Source organism: Diadema setosum, chromosome 7 (assembly GCF_964275005.1).
Source record: "Diadema setosum chromosome 7, eeDiaSeto1, whole genome shotgun sequence".
Taxonomy (NCBI): Eukaryota; Metazoa; Echinodermata; class Echinoidea; order Diadematoida; family Diadematidae; genus Diadema; species Diadema setosum.
Genome location: NC_092691.1, coordinates 8,210,940 through 8,217,070, shown reverse-complemented (window position 1 = coordinate 8,217,070; position 6,131 = coordinate 8,210,940).

Genomic DNA, 6,131 nt, shown 5'->3' with positions numbered 1-6,131 from the left:
CAAGAGAAACCATACAAAAAAGTGACGTCCAGTGCTGAGTGACGTCACAACTTCCTGCAATTGGATTGCGCATGCGCACTTTCGGTTGACTCACCAATTTTCGCCCTAACCCATTCACAAAAAGTAAACATACAGAGCTACTTTGTAAGTCGATATTCAACTATTCGCACGTGGGAGAGATATTTATGATGAATAATACTGTAGTACACACAAAGGGTAACTCTGTACCATGAATTCCACAAAGATGCATCACGGTTCCACACAAAATAAAATGCAATTATATGGTCAGTCCTATCATAAGCAGTGTAGAAATCGAGGCATGACAAAACGGGAGGATTTTCCACCACTAATTACTAAGTATGGTGTGAGCAGGAGCACCATTATATTTCATTAATCTGACTTAAGTGTGATTATATGGGCACATAAGAGGGGATTGGTTATGTGCGTTTACATGTATAAAGTTGACTTCTTAAAATTGTGGGGTCTGTGTTAATTTGTTCTCTTAAAGTTTCCATCAAATAGGAACCTCTGTCTAAAACCTTGGAGGTACAAACTTGTACCTCCATGCTATACATTCAATTACATCATTCTCTGGAATCAATCTTGTCCATTGTCATGGATGGATGTTGTAAATACTATGATTTGTGTGGAAACTTAATAAATGAAATGAAAAATGAAATGAAATGAAATGAAATGAAATGAAATTTTGTGCATATTGATAGTATGATATATATATGTGGTTATTTGATTATGCTTATACATATATAATATATAGTATATAATATATAATATATATATATATATATATATATATATATATATATATATATATATATATATATATATATATATATATATATATATATATATATATATATATATATATATATATATATATATATATATATAGGTCCGAACATGTTGAGAATTCACGTATTGGCTCCAAACGAAGAATCAAGAAATAAACTGGTAATGCATTTTTCTTTTGCCAATAAAGAGTGAGTTTATAAACTCACTCTTATACTAACTAAACTAAACTCCCTAAAATAAACTCATTCTTTATTGGTAAAAAGAAAAATGCATTACCAGTTTATTTCTTGATTCTCAATTAATTATTATATTATGATGCAGGCGCTGAGATATACAATCTTAATTTTTACTATTAATGGTGATATATAAAGTGGCAAGTATAGGCCCTATTATACTGTATTCGGTGAAATTTCGCTAATTTTTACGGTGAATGCAATGGCAATATATTACTCAAATTCTGAATTGATCGTGTTAGTCATAGTTCCCTTTTAATTCAAATGAATTCATTTGGAATTTCTGCGTTGAATATATATTATTGCAATATTACAAGTTAATAAAGCATTTCTTCTTCTTCTTCTTTATTTATAATACCCCCATACAATATTACAGTAAATGATATGTGGCAAAACTAAAGAATTATACAAGATTAAAAGAATGTTCTTTGTCAAAGTTGGTTCCAAGATAAAGAATACCAATAGCTTTTGAAATCGAAGTACAAAATCAAGATTTTGAACATGTTCGTTCCGAGTCAAAGTTGAATCAAGAATAACGCCTAAAAACTTCGTAGTTGTTTTTTTTTTCAACTAATAGGTGCACTATCAGTAAAAATATCTCTTTTGTGATTGGTACGAGATTAAAGATATAGGTCTTATCAACGTTCAAAAATAACTTGCTTGAACCACTATGATACCTTAGACAGTTCGGTATTTGCAGTGTGTTAGGAGTATTTATACATTTTGTTTGAATAAGATGTTTGTGTCGCCTTCAAATAATATGAAGTGAAGAAGATGTGATGATTGTATATTTCACCTTTATATTATATAAAACAAAAAGAATAGGTCCAGGAACAGAACCCTGGGCCACACTCAAGTAATGCCGAAATAAGAAGAAGTTTTAGACTGAAACACAACAAACTGTTTACGATTAAAAAGATAGCTTTTAAACCAGGAAAGAACAGTGCTTCTTATACCTAATTTAAATAGTTTGTTATTTAAAACTTTCTAATCAATTGTAACTTAAATCCAGAAAAACTCCAATAATATGTTCTTTGTTGGACAAAGTGTTAATAATTTCATCACATGATTGTATTAAAGCATACTTGGTTGAGTATTCCTTCCTGGATCTAAATTCTGGTGATTCTGATGGTGGGTCAATAGAACATGTCTTAAGATGTAGATCACGGTCTTCAACCATGTAATAGAGTCAACCATGTAATACAATTAGAATTGAAAATAGAGGTCCGTGTTATTCAATAGACCGCTTCGGCAATGTAACCAGCAGATTCATGCATAACCTTCACAAAAGTTGACCATGTTAACCAAAAAACATTGCCAGAGGCTTGCCCAAAACGTCAAACACGTAAATTCTCATCTACAGAAGTGAATAAGAAGAAGGGGCTTAATTACATGGTAGGTTATAAGGCTGTTAGGGAAAGAAACGTCCGTGAACTATAAAGCAGTGAACTGGTGTTAAGCATCATGCTGAATGCGGATAATTGCAAACATACCATTTCATACACGGAGTGGCGGGTGTTTCGATGAACACTTCGGATAGAATTGCTGATAATGACTTGTAACCGCTTTAACGTTTATTTTAAAAAAAAAACACCCTTAACGTGCCTAACACGGAGTTCTGAATTACAAGAGCGTCCTGAAACACGTTAGACAACTTTAAACTCAATTCTCACACGAAGTAAGGTATCACAGGTGAAAGAATAATATAGATAAGGACGAGAAATAGATGTCACCGTAATAAGACTATTGTACGGGATATGTATATATATATATATATATATATATATATATATATATATCTGACAAAGGGAAACGTGAAAACGTGTCATATATAGGGCCTAATTTGTACATAAATTTCCAGGGGGTTTGGTGTATTGTTTTGCTTTGATTTGGTTGTTTGTTGTTGTTGTTGTTGTTGTTGTTGTTGTTGTTGTTGTTGTTGTTGTTGTTGTTTTGTGTGTGTTTTGCAGCAATGATCCCCCAATCTCAAACAATCTCAAATCCTATCTGACTGATCACTATTTGGATTCATTCATTCTGCCAGGAATACCCTGCTATTATTATCAGAATAATTGAATTTTCGTCAAATGTTGTTTTTTTTTTCTTTTTCACGATCGACGGAAAATTATGAGTTGGTGACTTCATCAGCTTACACATTTGCATATTCATATCAACTGTTCGAGAACTTCTTTGCAAAATTTAGCAAATCTTTAAAATTCCATATCTTACTTCGTACCACTGCCTACTTTTGATCAAATCTTGATCAAATATTCACTGTTGTGCTTGTAATATTTGACTGATTCTTTCCCGACCCCCTTTTGGGCGCACGTCACGAGACCGACACCCACGAGTCAAACATCCCATACGAGTTATACAACCCACGAGTCATACAGCCCATGAGTTCGACACTAAGCAAACAAGGCTCACGAGACCGACACATTAAACCCCGTGTTGTATCTGTCGAACTCGTGGGCTGTTTTTACCCATTAATAAGTGTCGGTCTCATGGGCTTTATTTGCCTGGTGTCGAACTCGTGGGCTGTAGGACTCGTGGGTTGTATGACTCATGGGTGTCGGTCTCGTGGGATGAACCCCTTTTAACTGGTCAAAGTAGATACACAGAACAAACATAATAGAAACGCAGTGTCTTATAAAGACACAATTTTCTTCCCTTTGACATTGAAATAATGAAGAAGACCATACATGTGCCACAATCGTTGGATTTCATGAGCGGATTATTGATACATTATACTGAGAATCGATATAAGTCGACTTCGTAGATTTCGTAATCAGCGTCGTGTTGTCGATGTGTGCATGACATGAATTGTGTGTGTTGTTTGCGTTTACTGTGTGTGTGTGGGGGGGGGGGGGAGAGGACAGTTAGTATAAGGGCACAACGTATATACAAGTAAATATACTTGTTTATATACATCCTCGCAAGAATTCAATCATATACAATGTGGACATATAACATTTTAAGTGCGATGGGGCCATGTCATATAAGTTTTATTGTGGCTATCCAGGGTTTCTCTTTCTCTCAATCTCTCTCTCCCTCTTTATTGAATTTTTACTTCTCGTCGAGTCCATAATGTAGCTGCAATTCAAGTGCCTTTCCAATCGAAGTTGGCTTTACAAAATAAAGTAAAAAGCAAGGCACCAAAATCAAAGAATTTTCATACATATCGGACACAGAACAAGAAATTTGCGAAGAGAAAGTGTTTCATGGAAACTGTCAACAATCTTTACTCCCTGTTGACAGTTTCTAGACATTCTATTGTTACCTCATTCCAATGACGTGCACAGTCACTTACCTAATTCACCTTCAGTCTGTTGAAAGGAATCCTTAGAAAATAATATAATATTATCAAATTATTAGGATCGCTTTGTTTTACCTTGTTTTTGGATATGTCAGCCATTCCAAAACCGATTTTCATCAAATAAACTTTGAAGTCCCATTAGAATCGTCACAATGCTCTTTAACATTTCATAAAGTGGTTTCAAAGTACCTCGCAGAAAGTTAAAGGTTGAATCCTCACCTCAGTCGATATAAATGGGACTTACTATTGGCAATTCATGCCTCGTAGCGTGTTTATAGCCATGCAGTATAGATTCATTCATGGATCACGACAACTAATATATTCTGTCCATGGGATCATTGTGGCTCAGTAGATAATTCTTTACAAGAGATCTTGAGTTCGAGTCCAACCCGACGCAAACTTGGGGGAACGTGACGTCTTACCAACCACACCCCTTGGCCCAGGAGAATGTACGTGAGTGTACTAGCTTGTCTTCATAAACGTGGGCCTCTTTTTTTTCTGAACAGTGTTATTATCATACACAATAGTTTCAAACAAATTAGTTTCATCTAGATAATGCACTTTCCCACTTTTCTCTTTTTTTCCATCACTTTCAAATGTGTACTTTGTATTGATTTGAGTCGATTTGTTGTACATTATGTGTAAGAATAATTATGTGATATTGGAAATAAGATTTGATTCAATTTGAATTTGAAATGGAAAAAATTGGGTACACATTCTATGACAGTTCTCTGCATGGAGATCACCATTGGCAGGAATTTGCAAAGGTGTATAGACTAAATTAATCCATGGGTAATGCAAATTTCGATTGCATTATGAATGCAAAAGAAGTGTCGCGTACATGTCTATATAAGCATAAATAAACTACGCTTATGTAGCCAAGAACGTATAATCTGCAAAGATACACCCATAGGAAAACTTCGCCTATTTCGAGCTTGTAATAGTAGATTTAAACTATGCCCCTTCGTGGATTTGGGCCAGAATTAGATTTAATGAAGCAGCTATACTCTGGGGAAAATAACACTATATGATTCATGATACTTTAGATATGGCTGGCAATGATGGGCATGATTTCAAACCATCCCACCATCCTTGATGATGACAGGGCATTCTGAGTAACCATAGAGTGATTTGTTATCACTCCCCGTACTGAGTATGATTTACATCTCCCATACGAATCGTCATTCCTATATTGAGTGATTTTATTTGTCCCTCTTATACGTAAGGCGGACCACTTAAAAAACAACATCGACATCAACGACCTGGTTGCCAACGGCAATATACGGAGAGTTAACGCCAGGGAAGGACTCCTTTGATGCAAGCGGGTGTAAAAAGACGGAGAGTATAGTTATCAGATAATGTCACTTATGCATGAGACAGGGAGATTATGAGCCGGAAATTACGCAGCAGACAGATTTGTGAATTTGTGTACGCAAGTATAATTCTCACGTGTTGATTGTTGGTGTAACAGGATCCGAAACCTGTGTACCAAAAATAGTTTGACACCCTATCTTCGAGTGTTTGCGTGTTGATTCGAAGCACGACCTTCACTGTGACGTCATCTTTCCTCAATGTAATGTCAAGACTCACCATGCATATGTCATTCCACTTCGCCTCAACCTTCAAATCTCGAATCGCAATCTGCAGGAGTGTTTTTCAAACGTCATTGCACTTGCACTTGGCAAGCTTGTCAACTGAACATCAATCCATGATCGAGAACTGTGCTCGCGAAGAAGATTGGCTTCGTTCCCATTATGTTTGCAGGACAGGTA